General features: G+C 34.8%; 1 long non-coding RNA gene across 1 annotated transcript; it reads right to left on the bottom strand.

Annotated features, from left to right (window-relative positions):
• Nucleotides 1-1908: 1908 nt before the first annotated feature.
• Nucleotides 1909-3740, bottom strand: LOC145795319 (uncharacterized). Its single transcript, XR_014336112.1, has 2 exons — nt 3622-3740; nt 1909-2090 (listed from the first exon to the last, which is right to left on the bottom strand). It is a non-coding gene; the product is annotated as an uncharacterized LOC145795319 (long non-coding RNA).
• Nucleotides 3741-18936: the final 15196 nt, after the last annotated feature.

The following is an 18936-nucleotide window of genomic DNA, read 5'->3' as shown; positions in this document are numbered from 1 at the left end:
ATCACTTTCCACCACCGTCTTCCGCCGCCACTTGCTATTTCTCACTCTTTTTATATTTTAAATTTTTTTTAAACATTTTGTCAATTACCAAACGCATTTGCAGTTTATGTTTTTCTAAAAATAAACAAAAAATAAATAAAAATCAGTTTATAAAATTTTTATAAATATAAACTGAAAACGTAAACGTTACCAAACACACCCAGTGTTTGGGTATTACTTTTTTGACTTTTTATATAATAAAAAAAAAGTGTAAACACAAGAACATTTTGACTTTTTTTATGACTTTTAAGTAACTTTTTAACTAAAATTCAATCTTTCCAAATTTTGTCTGCGTGAAGCATATCAGTGTTTGATGTGTGCATATCAGTGTTTGATGTGTGGCTTATAGGACTCATTTTAAGTCTTATTTTGATTATTTGAATCATTCAAATTTCAGAAAATGTTAAGAACAATATATCTATAAAAAAATAAATTAATCGGTTATCAATAACTTATTCATCAAATCATATCTTTATATATATATATATATATATAAAGAATAATGACTTGGACCTCATTTTTTACTGACTCCCTTGACTCCCTCTTCCCATGATTGGTCCCTTTTTCTTTTTTTTTTCTTTTTTTTTCTTTCTCCTCCAATCACCACCCGCCACGTGTGTGTGGGAAGTGGTAGGGGTGGTGATTTGAGGGGGTCTCAATCATCACCCTTAATTTTTTACAAGCATATTATTCTCGATATTTTTTAAAATTTAAATAGTTCAAATCATTAAAATAATATCTAAAATAAGTTGTACAACAAACACGACAATTACCCCTATAATTCATCCACAACAGTGACACTGGATCTCATTTTGTCACACCATGTGACCGTGCACCTAAGGTAACAAATAACTTGTCCTTAAAATGGATCCTATGTCAGCTTCCAGCTCGTTCTCTCGGCAAATAATGCTTGGTTGATCTTATGCTCTGAGAATTTGCATTTTTTGTATGATATTGTGCACCTTATTACTATTTGTATAATAAATCTCACATGCACACATTATTAAATAAAATAATAAATACAATTACAAATTATATTGGTTAGTTTCGAAAATTGAAAAAATATAATAAATTTTATAGATTCACCATATTTTATACCCATTTCCAGTTACCAAAACAAAATGAATTAAAACTAGTAAAGATGATGTGTGAATAAAAGAATCTATATAATAAGATATGATGGTTTTCAAAAATGTGTAGAAGATACAATTAGTTAGAACATTGTAAATTGACTTAATTAAAAATTAAATGACTGAGATTGTTTAATTCGAAATAAATTTTTCTCCCAAACAATTGTTAACTTTTATTTTACACAATCCCATATGGCCACATCGGGGAAATAAGAAAAAAATGAATTATTTCACTTATATAAAGTGAATCATATGCTTTCATTTAATACTATAATGTTGTGCATGTTTCAATTTAACAAAGTTTAAATTTTAAAATAAAATAAAATTTAAAATTTTAATTAATTAATTTTTGTGTAAATTGGTTGGTCTTTTGACCTAACCGCTTAGATTAAACCGTTTTCTGTTTGATTGATTCGCTGGTTTGAAAGCGATTTAACGGTTTTATCAAAATATATCAGTTAGATTTGTTTGATTTGAAATAAACTTCTTATGACGCCCCAAAAATCGCGAACATCAGAAAATATATTAACAATTAAATACAGAGTTTATGTGAGGTTAGGAGTCTAAGAAACAACACTAATGAGTTCTATGGCCAATAACCAAGTATGATCCCAGATCGCCGGAGGAATCAAGTTAGCCTCCCTTCTAAGTCCAGCTTTCTTAAGTAACACACTATTCTTTTGACAGATCTTAAGAGGCATTGACGCAAAGTCTCATAAGCAACGTAAAGATAGGCATAGGATTACAAGGTAAATAATAATTGCAGTGTCTCAAATTTTAAATTTACAAAACGAGTCTCATTATTAATAAATAAAAGCACAGTCAAACTAATAAGTGAAATGGTTCTGAACTTTCTCTAAGTCAAACTTAAGTCTTCAAATGTCTTTGACTTTTCGTTGGCTTTGTACATTTCTTTGATACCTGGTATGAAATATCATGAGTTTTGAATGCCCAGTAAACACACACACACCCCGTCCATTTTTCCTAATCTAATACACAATAGCAAATTACAACAATAGGGGAAAGAAGCATGACATTCAAGTAATTAACACAGGTTATAGGGTTAGTTGTTAGTGGTCTAGAAATCCCCCAAAGAGATTTCGTCCTCCCAACTGCAAGAATCGAACGCGGATTATTCGGTATGCCCCCTCTTTTTGCAAAACTTACCTCAGATGCCTAGCAACGGTTATATACCGCGTAACGCCAACCGCAGGGCCTCAAAAGAGATAGTAATAATGGGTCTTGCCCAAATCTCTCATTATACCAAATACCTAGGGTCCGAATACAACCACTCTATTCAAGGGTTCTGAAAACCACTTGTGCAAGACTTTAACTTCCAAATAGAGAACGCATCCCGTCAACCAATCAATATCTTAGTAACTTGTCCAAAAATTCGCAACCCATTACCACCCATTAAGTTTCCCATTTGAGTTAGATAATTTAAGTCAAAGTTAGGATATGCTCTTGAAACAACATTTATTGCACAAGTATGAACAACTAAATAGTACAAATAGAAGGAAATAAGGTTACAACACATGAGATTCACATATAAAGATAGGCACAAGTAGCTCTAGGCATATTCAAGTAATTAAGGGAATAATTTCACACAAGAATATAATTTCCAAATTTGCATAAGTGTGAGCACCATCGAAGGATTAAAATAAAATACATAAACCTATGACATGTTTAATATCATACCGAGATATAATCATAAATTAATAAGCATATTCATGAACAAAAGAGCATAAAACACCAATGAAAATAGAATTTTCAAATTCAGTATTACCTAAAGATTATACTCAAAAGGGCTATTTTAGATTTTTCCAAAGCCTGGCCTTCTTATGGTTCGTAGGGAATTTTATCTAGTTCTCATAACATTTTTCAGAAATGGAATATCTTTTCCAGATTTTTAGTTATTTCAGAAATACTCCAGCTTTGTCCAGATTCGTTGATCGTTACCAAAATCAGATTTTCTCACAAACCGCTCACTCGTTTTCAATGAAAATAATTTTCCTTGAAAGCTAACTCTTTAAGAAAGATTTTGACATAAATTGGAGGTCCATAAGATTTTTATACATTTTTATAAAAAAATTTCAAGGTAGTTGTAAAACAGATTTTTCTAACACAGTTTTTGAAAATAGAAAGTTGGTGAGAAAAGAGGTCAGCTAGGGGAAGTTTTCCACTTCTTTTGTGATGAAAACATGCTAAATAATATGTATTAAACTCAGAAATTTAATGTGAAGGTGTGTCTTTGAAATTTTGAGAGATTGATATGGAAAAATGTAGTCTTATACCGATTAAGAGAAATAGAAGAATGGTAGAATCAAGGCTCAAATCCTTTCATTTTTAACACAAGAATACCATTAGAACACATGTGAAAATACCATTTTAAACTTCTAATAACATGTATTTGAAAAAGAAAAATGAAAGAGAGAGTTGTGTTGTGACTTACTTGAGGGTTGTGGAATTGCTAGCAAACTTTTTCTTCCTCTCCTCTCTTTTACCAAGCTCACCCTCCTTCCTTTCTTTTCTCTCAGTTGAATATAGTGTGTATAAGTGTTGTTCTTGTATGTAAAATGCTAAGGAAGGGGTTGTTTATATAATGAATTTGGTGCAAAAAGTCCTAAATGCCCCTTGGTTGGAATTGTATTGGATAGTTTGAATTTAGTTTGAATTCAATGGAATAGTGGAGGATTAAAGGTCTTAATTAGGTTCCTAAATACGATTTTCCTCCTAATCAAACCAACCTAGTTGCATATATACATATATATATATATATATATATATATAAAAGTTTGTTCAAAGTCAAAGATTTTATTCCTTAAATCATGCAAAATTGTCTCAAAAGATACATTCATCATATCTATGTAGGTGTGGCTGGCCATAAATGGTGATTTGAGGGACTTATTTTATATATATATATATATATATATATATATATTTGTACAAATCTTGAAAATTGTAAAATATAATGTTAAAAAAAGATTTTAGAGTACAAGTGTATATATAAATATATAATAGTACATGTTTGGATCAATTTGTGATTTAATAAAAATGTGAGGGCGTGGGCTCAACTAAAGTATCTATTTCAAGTGTAGAGTTAATAAATTAGTATTAGGAAAAATAATTCAGTTTGTATTATCTTGCTTTGAATTTAAAGGTAAATAACCGAACGAAAACTGTGAAAATCGGAAGTTAAGGTTTAGAGTTATTAATCTAAAATATTGGGAGTTAAATAATTAATATTAGAGTGTTAGAAATAATTTCTAAGCTTCTAGGGTCGTTTAGGGTTTGTATGGGTTCGTCGGTGATGCGTTTTTAGTTCTAAGATTTAATTTGCGAATAATCGACGAACTAAGAGCTTTATTATAATAATTCAAAATTTAGGGGCCTAATAAGGTTTACAAAACTTAGGGGTCTCACACTTCTGACCTAAACAATTATTAGCTTTAGTTTAAACAACCCCACATCGGAAAAATAATGATTGAGTGGGTTGTTTTACTTATATAAAGTAAACCTTATACTTTCATTTAATATTACAGTATTGTTCATATTTTAATTAAATAAAATTTAAATTTTTAAAGTTTCAATTAATTAATTTTTTTGTGAGTTGATTAGCCTTCTAACCTCGCAGATAGGTTTAATCGGTTTTGATTTGACTAAATCGTTAATTTAATTGCGATTTGTAACTACTTTATCAAAATATTAGCGATTGATTCCTGCACTCTGAATAAAATAAAATTTTAAGCTATTTACGTGAAAGTAAATTTCTATTGAATCATACCAATGCTAACAAAAAGAAAATAGTAATAATAAAATAAAATCAATATAAAATTCAAACATACACCTAGCTAACAACGACATATGATGGCTAGAAGTTAGAGGATGGTGAATTTACTACACACTCTGTACAGGGGCGAAATATCCTCTGTTTTTCGTACTCCTTGTACTCCAAGCTTCTCTTGACGGCGTCTACCTGGTAACACAGAAACGGTGAGCTGCCCAGCGGTGGTGTGCCGGATAGACCCTCCGACGATCAAGTCAATCCACTTGAGGAAGGAGAAAACAGATAGAGAGAGAGTATTTTCTTTTGGGGGAGAAGTTGCATACCTCTAACGTTCGTCCTCCTCCCTATTTCAAGGCTGGCTATGCAGCCTCAAGATTATGCGCGCACTACCTCTGCTGTCCTTCCCAAAACAGGTGGCAGTGCTTGCCTCTCACCACCTTACGCGTGTACAGGCTTAGTCCTCTCACCAGTACACGCAGAACTGTCTAACGGTATTGAGGCATGTGTGGAGCAGATGTCCTCTCCCTCGTGCCATTGGTCCAGGTGGCACACTCGACCGCAGTACCACGACCGGCCTATCTCCCGCGAAGAGCCATCACTACAGGCACTCAACCGCGCTATTCCCCACCGGACTGCCCCTTGGCAAAAGGGCAGAGGGGTGATGCTTATGGGCTAGGCTGGGCTGGTATTGACCGGTTTATCGTGGCATACCGGTCGCGAGGCATGCCGGCCTCTGTTCGTCCTACCTTCATCCGAGGTTATCTGGAATCTGCCCATCTCGGCTAACCGGTCAGAGACGTGCCATCCCTCACTTGTCTATAGTTTAGCCCGAGCTACCCGTAGCCCGGCCTCGCCACTTGGCTGTGTGCCCTGCCGAAGGTTTTCTAGTCGCAGCTCGGCCAGGCTTAGTTCACGCCCGGTCAGCCGATCTTTTCGACCGAGCAAAACAGACCCACCGGCCCTCTCGATAGAGGACATAGCATGGCGCCGTGAGGTCTGTCACGACCCGCCCTATCTTAGCTCGGCCGTACTAACGACGCAAATCTCCGCTCTCACACTCCATGTGTTTGGATAACATCAATAGAAAAAATAGGAGTTTTATAATTCTTGATTACAAACGATGAAAAAGAATAATTGCATGATAAAATTTGTTTCCAAACAAAGAAAGATTAGTTATAAATAACGCAAATCGATATGGATAGATATTAAATTTTCTTATTTTATAGGTATTTACATAATAATCATGATGGTTTTAAAAAATGTCTAGAAGAAAATTAGGACATTTGATTCAATTGTTTGGTTGGAATGGAATGAATTGAATTAATTAAAAATTAAATAGCTGAGGTTGTTTAATTCAAAATAAACTTTTCATTCAAATAATTGTTAATTTTTATTTTACACAATCCAACATCAGAAAAAAAAGAAAAAAGTGAGTTATTTCATTTATATAAAATGAGCTTTATTCTTTCTTTAATATTGTAATATTGTACATGCTTCAATTCAAGATAATTTAAATTTTAAAATAAAATTAAAAATTTTAATTAATTTATTATATTTTGTGTAAGTTGGTCGATTTTTTGACCTAATCGATTAGGCTGAACTATTTTCGATTTGATTGATTCATTGGTTTCACTGCGATTTCATCAAAATATATTAGTTAGATTAGTTTGATTTGAAATAAAAACTAAATTTAGATCAAAAGACCTAAATTTGATAATAAAAAAAACCATTATATTTAATAAAAGTTTCAAAATATATTCAGTAAACTAAATTTAGGTCAAAAGATCTAAATTTAAGTTGGAAGTGCCTTTAGACATGGTTCATTTGCTAGTAATAGAAAAAACAAAGAATGATAAAAAATAAAATATATGCTTGACTATACAAAAGATAATGACATTATTTTTGAATCTATATGATTAATGAATAACAAATAAAGTTTTATGTGAATTAAAACACTAAAGGGTAGTGTAGTTATATTGAACTTATAGTTTTGAGTATATTTTTTTCAAATTTAAATAAAAATTAATATAATTTGTCTTAAACAGAAATAATAAAAATAAGATACATTATACTACCTTCACATGAGCTTTATACTAACTTCACATGGGCTTTAGAGAAAGGAGGAGGCTCCTCTGCACTTGAATAATTAAACTAGATGACATTGTCAGTCCATCACGGGACTTACCTCGATTATCCGAACAGGTCATCTTATAATAGTCTCATTTGGAAGTAGAGATGGCAATCTGAAACTGGCCCGACGGTGACTCGACCCCCCGTCCCCGAATTTAATGGTTATTCACCGAAAAATATCCCATACGGGCCGAGGACGGTATTCAAAATTTCATCCCCGATGATATCCGGGCCGGGGACGGGGATAGATGTTTCATACCCGGACCCGGCCCGGCCTCGGCCCCGCTCCCCGGCCCCGCCCCGCTTATTCCCCGAGATGAAATTACCTTTTTGTCCTTGCATATATATATATATATATATCATATATGCTTGTATTTGATTAGGGTTCACTTTCAAACACCAAACTCCCTCTCACACACGGCGCTCCTCTCCCTCTCTCGCAGCTCGCCACTGGTCTCTCCCTCCTCACCGGCGATCCTCCATCACCACCGAGCCTCTCACTCACCCACGGCGCTCTTCTCTCTCTCTCTCGCTCACCACTGGTCTCTCCCTCTCGCTCGCCACTGGTCTCTCCCTCTCTCTTTCATCTGTCACCGCCGAGCCTCCCTCCTCACCGGCGATCCTCCGATCGTCCCTTACCGCCGCTCCTCCGGCTCTCTCTGTTTCAGTATCTCTCTCTCTCTCTCTCTCTCTCTCTTTCTAGGGTTTACATATATGTATATATATATATCTGAGTGTTTAGTATTTAGATCTGAGTGTATAGATGTGTAAATATTTTGTATATTTGAGTTTAGATCTGTAAATATTTTGTGCTGCAATCAACAGCCCCTAACCCTATCGTAAGGACTGTCTAAACATTTTTTTTATTTTTATTTTCATTTCTTTCGGGGAAGTAGTTTGGGTGTAAATAGAATTTCCTGCGAGAAGAAGATGGAGAAGATCCAATCTTCGACTCGCAAACACAAACACATAGAGAAAAAGAGTGAATGTGTGTGTGTGTGTGAGAGAGAGAGAGAGGGAGAGGGCTGTTGATTTGGGAGGTGAAATCATCGGCTCAGATGATCCTTGATCTGATCATCTTTTGTGTTGCAGAGAGGGGCAACCACCATAAAAAACGTCCCAATCTCTATTTACAGATTTTTATATTAAAAAAAAAAAAAAAACGCCACCGGGGATTTTCGGGGTCGGGGATCCCCGATCCCCGATCGGGGGCGGGGATGGGGCCGGGCTTGTTGGAAATGGTTAATTTTTCCTCAAGTTTGGTCTATTTTTTAGGTGGGCCCCGAGTGTCGGTTTACTCGGGTCAAAGTGGTAACGCGTTCTATGCCGCGTTGTGATTCACGTGGTATATTTGGTTGCTCAAAACCATTACCGAGTGAATGGGAAATTGAAGCCAAAGTGTGCTCCATGGAAATGGAGTTTTGGTGGAAATTCCTTAAGGTTGTAAATTGGCTTGTCCCACATTGATTTGGTGGGAAGTTTTGAAAGGGTTTATAAGGCTTAGGGTGAGATACTTGGGGTGTGCCCCAAGGGGTACCCAAGTGTTTTAGAGGGAGAGGTTATGGGCAAAATGGGCTAGACCCATTGGACCCAAAAATCACCACACACGCGCGCGCGCGCCGCCGTCCGTCCGGTCGGGCGGACTGGGCTGGGCCTGGGCGCGGGTGCGTGGTTGGGTTGGGCTTCTAATCTTTTTGGGCCAAAAACATTTGAATTTAATTTTATTTTTTATTAAAATAAAATCCAGAATTCAAATTAAATTAGTTTGGATTTTTTGTTCATCCAAACAGGGCCCTTCCCAGTTTCAAACAGAAATAAACTGTTTTGGAATTAATGCACACCCAAACAGGGCCCTTCCCGTTTTACTATCTGTTTGAATTAATTCAAATCTGTTTGAATTCAAAACCCAACAGGTATGATACCTGTTCAATTCAAAACCAAGAGCTACATACCTGTTTATTTCAAATCCAAGAGCCACCTTCACATCTATAAATAGGACCACCCTCATTTGATATTTTGCATTCAGAAATTTCGTATTTCACCTCTGTTAATTCTATTCTTCATCTTGCTGCATTTTATTTTCAAAAGAAAGAGTGTAAACACTTAGTGTGTTCGTAAGGCAAACAATTAGTAGTGCTGGTATTGTTTGTGGAAGATCATTTCATCCTGGGAGATAGACGTCCGAATTCTGAAAGCACCGTGGAGAGGACGAATCTGTCTTAAGGACACAGTGTTAAACACTGGACTTGATCAGAAAAATAATTCGAAAAAATTAAATCAAGTAAGTTATTTAATTACTTTCAGTGTTGTTTTTATTTGTTTATTTATTCAGATTTTAATTTTGTTTTTGTAACAAAATAAAATCTGTTATTTATTTATTTATTTTTATTTCGAGTTTGATTTTTGTAATCAAACATATTCTCTCCTTTTCTCTATTTCTTTTATTCTTGTTGTTGTTTTGTACACAACAGAATTAAATCTTTTTAAATACAGTGAAGATTGTCCAACAGGGCTATGGGTCCCCGTCGGGGATCGGGGACGGGGGAGTAGTCCCCGGCCCCGCCCCGCCCCGCCCCGTTGCCATTCCTATTTGGAAGTGGCTATGTTTTAGATTTTTTTGATTATTTGACTACTTAATTATTTTAGTTTTTGTATTTGAGAATATGGATTAGATTTTTTGTTAGATTATTATATTAAAAAATATGTTTGAAATGTTGTGGGAAAGAAAATGACAAAATTACTCCTAATAGTTGAATAATTGGTGTAGTTTTCAAAAAATTTCAAGAACAAAATTGTCTAATCGCGTATCTGGTAGTGTGCCTGGCAGCCCTGCCACAACCCACGTGACCTAGCAATGTACCTGTTGCAGATAAGTTTTGTTTGCATATGTTTTTTTTTTTTTTTGATTTTTTTCAATTTGAGACTATTTTAACCTTTAAGATGAACGGTTTAAATTATTGAGGCTAGTCCATGATGAGCCCACGAACGACCGATAGTGTCGTCTAGTTGAATTATTTAACTGGAGAGGAGCCTCCTCAGAGAAAATATAATAAACCTCATTTTATTAGTATTTCACTTATCATATAAATTGAAAAATGTGTTTGGTTTGAATTTTTTGGATTAAATTTTTTAAAAATTGAGTTTTTTGGTTTTCATTTTTTTTTTGTTTTTAGTGAATATTTTTAAAATTTTAAACATTTTTTTTTACTTTTTTAGATGCACCTTACTTAGATGTATTTAAAAAGTAAAAAATTTATGAAAAAATATTTTAAAAAATTAATAAATACATAAAAATATAAAAAAATGTACTGAATTCTTATATTTTTCTTATATTTTTGGTATTTAGTGAATTTTTAAAAGGTTTTTTTCACATTTTTTTTTACTTTTTAAATATATTTATGTTAGGTATGTCTAAAAATTAAAAAAATTACTTAAAATATTAAAAAAATTTCGTAAAAATAAAAAATGCGAAAAATAAAAAAGTAAAATTTTTTGAATTTTTTTTAAAAAAACTCTAACCAAGTAAACTAGTATTTTTTTTACAATGATATATATATAGTATCTTATTTGTTTTATGACTTTATATCATTTTTATTAATTAGTTTTGATAATTTTAACTATATGAGGAGAAAATTTGATATAATTATTCTAAAATAATTATTTAGTAATTTCAGAATATAGACACGTATTATTTTATAATATTATGATTAGTAAAAAATATAAATAAATAAGATATTATATTAAACGATTAAAAAATATATTAAATAATAATTAATTAAAGAATGCAGATACGTAGGGTATGTTTGGTTTGTGTTTGAGAGATATGTTTTAGCCTCCGTTTGGGAAGTGGGTTGGCTTTTTGGCTTTTTGACTTTTTTGGCTATTTTAGCCTGGGCTAAAAAGCTTGGTTTGGGAAGGGCTTTTTGGCTTTTTGGCTTTTTTGACTTTTTTTGTGAGAGAGGATTGTAATGATTATGGGTTGGATGTGATGTTTTATTTTTTGTGGCTAAAATAGCCTATTTTGTCTTTTGTGGCTAAAATAGCCAAAAAAGTCCCCAACCCAACTTGCCAAACGGAGGCTTAGAGATAAAAAGTACGAAAAGTTGTTTGGTTTGGTTTTTTTCAAAAGATGTTTTGGAAAATTATTTTGAGAGAGAGTTTTGAAAAAAGTGATTGATTTGATGTGTGTGAGAGAGAGATTTGTTTGGAAAACTTGTTTGGTTTACAAGTTTTGAGAAATTTTTTTAGAAAAATTTATTTGATTTGATTACTTTTAAAAATTTATTTGTAGAGAAAATTTCTCAAAAATTTTTCACAAAAACAAACCAAACGAACCCGTAATATTTCCATAACAATGAATAATTTCGCATTATTCTCTCAGATTTATCCATAAAAATAATGGCAAACGAGTCATGTCAATTAGTCAAAGACACTCTCTCTCATCATCAAGATGTGTGTGGGCGTTAGCAGATCTATATTACTTTTAGAGTAATGATTCATCCCCCTTTTCTCCCGAGTCCGGATCCTCGTCCGCCCTTTCCGGCGGCCGAGCCACCAGCCCCCCAAAACGACGTCGTTTTGGGGGTTATTTTGATTTTTTTTTTTTTTTTCTCTTCTTCTTCCTCGTTGCAAAGCCGAACCAGAGGGAGGGGAGGGAGAGAGAGAGGGGGAGGGGAGGGGAAGGAGAGAGAGAGGAAGGGAGAAGAAGAGGGAGCACCGGACTGGAGGGGGCCATAATCACCGGGGGAGGAGGAGGAGGAGGCGGAGGCGGAGGCGACGGCAGATCGGGCGACGATCGGACGGCTGGCGAGCTCCACGACCTGCGACGGCGAGCTCCACGACCTGCGACGGCGAATCCGGACCTGCGATGGCGAGCTCCCCTCCCCTCTGCTCTGTGCTCTCCCCTCCCCTCCCCTCCCCTCTGTGCTCTGGTTCTGCGACAAAAAAAAAAAAAAACGAAAAAGCCCCCAAAACGACGTCGTTTTGGGGGCTGCTGGGAACGGCTGCCCAAAAGGGCGACCGAGGATCCAAATTCCTTTTCTCCCCACCCCCTTTGACCCCTTCTCTCTCTCATTGGTTATCTTTTCTTTTTTTTTTTTCTTTTTTTTCCTACTCCACCAATCACCCCCTGCCACGTAACAAATGGGAGTGAGGGGGTGACCCCCAAAAGGGGGTCCCAAGCATTATTCATTACTTTTATTTGGGAGGGGAGCCGCGACAGACGACAGAGACAACTTTCATTTGCAATTGCAGCCAGCAGAGAGATTACGAATCTATACTAGGGCTTTGTTTAGGGTATGGATTAGTTTTTTTTGATTTTTTTTTAGTTGTTTTAGATTTCGTTTGGCAATATATTTTTTAGTAATCTTTTAATTTTTTAATTAAAATATAATGTTAGAAAATAACATATTTGGGATAATTTTTTAATTTTTTATAAAAATGTATACAAAAAATAGAAAAAAAAAGAAATCTTTAACTTTTTAGTATAAGTTATTGACTTTTTGATTTTTTAGTATTTTTTGACTTTTTTTTGCTGAAATCACCACTTGCCAAGCGAGGCTTAGTTTGAGTTAAAAAATTTCGTTTGGATTAAGTTTTATTTATTTATTTTATTTTATGAGAGAAAAAATGAAATGATTTTATTTTGAATGTGACGTTTTATGATATTGATTTTTTAACATATTTTACTTTTTAAAAATTATTTAAACTTTTTAGCCTCCCAACCTAACATGTGATATGAGGGTTAGGGATGACAATTTGAATCCGACCCCGATTTAAGCGGTTTTTTTTTTGAAAAATATCCCCAACAGGATGGGGATGGTATTAAAAAATCAATCTCTGATCAGTTTCAAGCTGGGGACAGGGATAAGTGTCCCAGCCCCGTACCCGGCCAGGCCCAGCCCCGTCCCCGTCCATCCCCGAAGCAAAATTACTATTTTACCCCTTTATATATATATAAACCAAACGCTTCTCTCTCTCTTAGTCTCACGTATCTCAGTTCTCTCTTTCTCACTCACATCTCTCATCTCACTCTCCCTCATTCACTGACTTAGATCTCTTTAAGTCTCACCACCACTTCTCTCATCTCTCTCTGCCTCACTCACTTAGATCTCTCTCATTTCTTATCATCATCAACATCATCCAGATCCACCACCACCACCGATCTGAAGCACGACCATGACCAGAACCGTGAAACCACTGATCGATGTCTTGATCAACGGACAGATCGTGAAGCCCCCAATCTCTCTCTCTCTATATATATATATCTATTGTTGATTGATGAACACATTTTTTTTTCTCCAAATTGTTATCTATATTATATCTGTTGTTTGTCTGTTGTTGTTGATGAACAATATTTTATCTGTTATGTGTGTGTATGTGTGCGTGTGCGTGTTGAACAGATCTGTATACATATAAATTAATTTTTTTTTTTTTTGTTCTTGTGTTTGTATGTGCATTGAACAAATTTGTTGGGAATTTCTCGGGGTCGGGGAAACCCGATCCCTGTTAGGAGACGGGAACGAGGGAGGTGAAGGGTTCCCTACCGGGGATCAGGGGCGGGGGCGGGGCCGGGGCCGGGGCCTGGGATTTTGTTACTGTCGGGGATTAGGGATGGAGAGGGTCATCCTCGGCCCGTCCCGCCCCGTCCTGCCCCGCTCCGTTGCCGTACTTAATGAGGGCCTCCATTTTAGAAAAGGGTTAAGGCCAAAATAATCAATAAAAATGAAAAATATTAAAGGAAACGAGGGCCTCCCTTTTAGAAAACAGTTGTGCTACGTAGCCCAAAATACTTGGGCTTGAATGGCCCGATTTTATTATTATTTTTTTTCTTTTCCTTCCTACGCTGTTTCCTCTATCTTTCTCTCAAACAAAATTCCACAATCCAAAACCAAGATCCAAAATCAATCCCAAAATCAAAAACAAAATCAGAATCAGAATCAAAATCAAAATTAAAAAAAAAAACAAATCTATACAGATATTCCAAATATACACAAATCAAAATCTAAAATCAAAATAAAAAACAGAGAAAGAAGGAGAAGAGCAGAGAAAGAAAGAAGAAAAAAACAGAGCAAGAAGGAGAGGAGGAAGAAATAGAGTTCTGTGTATACATAGATCTATACAGCCCATCGTCTCTCCAGCCCATCGTCTCTGTCATCACCCATCGTCTCCATCTTTCTCCCTCCAACCCATCGCCTCTCTTGCTCCCTCTTCTCTTTTTCTTCTCTCTTCCCTCTTCTCTGTTTCAGCGAGAAGAAAGAGAGGAGAAAAAAATATATATATATATTCAAAACGACGTCATTTTGAATTTCGGGGCAATCGAGCCTTGAAATTTCGAGCCCTCAAGTATTATTCTTCAAACGATTGAATTTAAATATAGATTTGAAAATTCAAAAGGTTTCGTTTGGGATGTTGGGTTGACTTTTTAGTTTTTTGACCTGAGGCCAAAAAGTTTTTATTTGGGATGAACTTTTTAATTTTTTTAACTTTTGTGAGAGTAAAAATAAAATAATTATGATTTGGATGTGACATGTTGTCTTATTGACTTTTTTGTCTATTTTATTTTTTTGTGACTATTTTAATCAAAAAAATCGGATATTTTTTCTTCTCAAACGAGGGCTAAATAGTCTTTTGGATTTTCATCTGTCAAATTATAATTTGCGAAAGTAAATCAAACTATAAATAGGTTTGAAAGTTATGCAAAATTATTCAAAAATGGAGCAGTAAAAAGTCCGTTTGGACCGAGTCGTTTACAAAGAAAAGAAAAGAAAAGAGCCTGCAATGGTTTAATTTTTGAAAAGAAATTGGAATTGTATTTTAAATAATAAGTTGTTAAATTTTTTTTTAAAGATTAAAAATTTATTTGGTTATGAGTTTTAAAAATAATTTTAGGATGATTTGTAGCTTCTTTTTTTTTTAATTTTTTTTTTGTAATTGAATATATAGGTGTAAGAAAATTTAATAGATTGATATATAAAATATGAGAGAAAGAGAAAAGAGAGAGGAGAGAGAGAATTGATTTATTAATAAAAAAAAAAGAGAAGAGAACAGAGAAAACAATTTAAAAAATTTGTTAATCAAACATATTTTTTGATTTTTTGGATCCAAATATTAATTTAAAAATTAAACCAAACATTGCGGAAATGTTCCACTTCTAATATCCACAACAAGGGACCATTTGGGAGCATCATAAAAAAGTCAAAAGTCACTTTTTAACCCATTTCGAGTCACAGGTTTCACATAAAAAGTCAAAAAAATTAAAGATGTTTTAACCATCTTTCCAAAACACATCAAAATGTAATAATTTGTAATTTGAATCTATATGGTTGATTATTTTAGTATTGTGAGATTGGTTTCTATTATGAGGCATCTCATGATAGTTACCGTGAGAAGGAAGATTAGAATTTAAAAGGATGCAACAAAATATTAATTGAATTTATGAAGCCAGTCAAAAAAACAGCTAGTTCATGCTGTACTGATCATATAAATATTAATTTATCAAGTAGTTCATCCTGTATGACGTCTGAATCCTTTTAAAATAATTATAAAACAGTTACATTAAAATAAAAACAAACAACCTACATGAAAAAAATATTGTTGGTAAGAAGTGACTTGTGAATTAAGTTGTTAGTAATATATGAAAAAATAATTGTTAAAATCTTGTGGTAGAAAACAATAGTCCATCATATGGACCTCTACAAATAAGTAATGTATAACACCTATATATATATGTAAAATTAGAAGTGGTAATTTTTTAAAATAATTACAGATTCATACAAAAATTTAAAATTTTAATTGTTAGTGTTTCTCAAGAGCTTCATCCTTACATCTGCAAGGGTAAATTACATATACACTTTTTGAGATTTGTTTAAAATATACATTATCATATGTGATGAAAAATTACACATATTCCTTTATCAAAAATTTTTATTTAACATAATTAATTAAAAAAATAAAATTCTTAACTACTCTTTTATACAATAATAAAATCATTTAAATTATTAATCAAAATAAGTTTCAGACATTATTAAAAATTATTAATTAACTTGATAATTTATTAATAAAAGAGTTCATTTATTGCGAATTAAAAACTTCAAGGGGTGAGATGTAATTTTCAAAATTATAAGAAAAAAATTCGTATTTTAAACAAATTTCAGAAGTATGTTTGCAATTTACCCATTTGAAAACATCACATATACTTTAAGGACATGTTTGATTGGGTGGATTAGAGCGTGGGATTGAGATTATTAATCCGTAGGCCCAATTATCTTATGTTTGTTTTAACATTTTGGTTTAGGATTATTAATCTAATAGATAATTAATCCAACAAATTTGTAGGATTATTAATAATGGGGTAGGGGTGAGATTATTAATCCAATGGATATTAATCCAATTGGATAGTGAATACCACACTAATTTAATAACACTATTAATACTTCACTATTAATCTTGTGAATCAAACATGACAGATTATTGATGTAATTAACATTATTCATCTGAAAAAAGAAGCGGCAGTTGGCCAATGAATTTTTCTATACACCCGCCCTACAAGAATCTCTTTCAAAAGATCTGTTGTGATGAGTGTAAGAAAGAATGTCTACAGAAAAAAGAAAAAAAAGATAAAAAAGAAAAGAAAAAAAAGGTAGATTCTTTGCCAAAACAATAACCAAACCAGGAAAAACAGAGCTACCACCACACTCTAATACAGTTTCTACTTACAACTTTTCAAAATAAAAAACAAAAACTATGAACAGCTCCATTATCTGCACCAAATAGGACCATAGAGGGACAATGCCAACATGAGCATCCAGGTTACTCAGTTTTGCAGCGAAAAATTAACAAGTTTTGGCGAATTAGGATAGAAAATGCATATGAATAAGGGCAATGGTAGAGGGCCACAATTTTTGTGGCTCAAATGGCTCAAAACTGCCAAAACGACGTCGTTTTGAGCACAAAACATGCCAAAACGATGTCGTTTTGACAGTTTTGAGCCATTTGAGCCACACAAATTGTGGCTCTCAAACATTATTCTATGAATAACGATTTCCGGTGGCTAGTACTTTTAAAAGCTGTAGATGTTGCTCAAGGCTTTTGAAATTCAAAGCCTTGAATGACTATAGCGAAAAATGTGACCTATCGCAGTGAAACCAGAAAACATAAATGCAGAAAAACAGAAGAAAAAGAGGAAAAAGAAGGAGATAAGCTAAACAAAACAGAAGAAACTTTACCTTAGATGAGTCTTTGACTATGAAGATCTGATAAACAGCAATTGCAGCCATTACACTACTGACAAACTTTCTCGAATCTCTGGGAGTGGCACAATGATCAGCCATGAATGAAAATAATACGACAAAAGTAAGTTAATCATATATGTATTATTGATTGATGAATATTGTTATTTTCTGTCTATTACAAATGGTTCCTTATATAGATGTAGGTGTAGTGGATGGTGGTAGTGGTGTAATGGGTTAGGTTTAGTGGAGTAGGTGAGGTGGTAGTGGTGGTAGGTGATGGTAAATTCTAACAGCCCCCCGCAAATTCAAGGAGGATAGAAACTAACCAACTTGAGTTTGAAGAGAGGAACAAAACAAGAAAATACATAAAAATAAAAGAGGATAGGAGACACTGTATGGTCGTGTCAGACCATTGGTGAAGACACTGGATGGCGGTGTCAGACCGATGTAGAAAACAGTTTATGGGGTCATGTCGGACCGTTGTAGAAGACAGTTTATGGGGTCATGTCGGACCGTTGTAGCAGACAATGTTGTGACAGTTGTTGTGACAGTTTACGGAGTCTTGCTGGACCCTTGTAGAAACTAACCGGAATCAATGTCGGGACAGTTTACAGAGTCTTGTCGGACCCTTGTAGAAACTAACCGGAATCAATGTCGGGACAGTTTACAGAGTCTTGTCGGACCCTTAAAAAGGCGCACCCTCAAAAGGTGTGCCCAATTCATAAAAAGGCGTGCCATCAAAAGGCGTGCCATCAAAAGGCGCGCCCAAGTTGTCGGCGAGCACCGAGAGGCGCATGATGCGCGTGTTTGTCTCTTCGTCAGGGTCTTTATAAACTGAGGCTGAGGCTTGGAAGCAGAGACAAAAAACCTGCTAGAAAAACTCTGAAAAACTCTTCGTTTTCTGAGAGAGATTTCTGAGAGAGATACTCTGTAATACTCTGTTTTCGGAGAGAGATTCCTGAGAGAGACACTCTGTAACACTCTGTTGTCCAGAAAATGGCTTCATCTTCCCGTGGTCTGCTCACTCTCTTTCCAGACCTTAACGAGTCCACAAGAGAAATAACTGGTGCGGTGGCCAGTGAACCTCAACCAAACACCTCTGTGTTTACTCTGTTGAACTTTCCGATGCGGTCGGTGGAGCAAAAAATGGCGGTGCAAACTGATATTGAGGCCAATCAGTATACTCTGAAGTCATGTGTGGAAACCATGACTGCGATTACAAATTTGTCGTACCGGCTGCAGAGCAGGACAAATGAGGTGCAACAGTTAAACTCCCAGCTGGCTCTGCTCCAACGCATGTATAAGGATGCGCGAGCAGAGATAAGTGTGCTAAAGGCAGAAAACAAGGAGCTGAAGCGGAAGGCCACCGTGATGTTCCGATTTGGAGGGCCGCCATATGCTGCAGTGGAGGAGCAGGGAGTAGTGATCATGCCCAGTGGAGTGGGAAACACGGAAGCAACACCGTCAAGGACTGCCCAGGACGGAGGCAAGAAGAAAAGACCGGCGGCAGAGTAGAGAAGGGAAAAATCCCACTGTTTGTTGTGATGGTGGTCTTTGCTGTTTGTTTGTTTGTTTGTTTGTTTTTTTTTTTTTTTTGTTTTTTGTTTTTTTTTTTGAC

This window comes from Camellia sinensis, chromosome 7 (assembly GCF_055761805.1).
Source record: "Camellia sinensis isolate YWXY chromosome 7, ASM5576180v1, whole genome shotgun sequence".
Taxonomy (NCBI): domain Eukaryota; kingdom Viridiplantae; phylum Streptophyta; class Magnoliopsida; order Ericales; family Theaceae; genus Camellia; species Camellia sinensis.
Note: the sequence above shows the minus strand (reverse complement) of the source record. Positions and strands in the feature narration are given on the sequence as shown.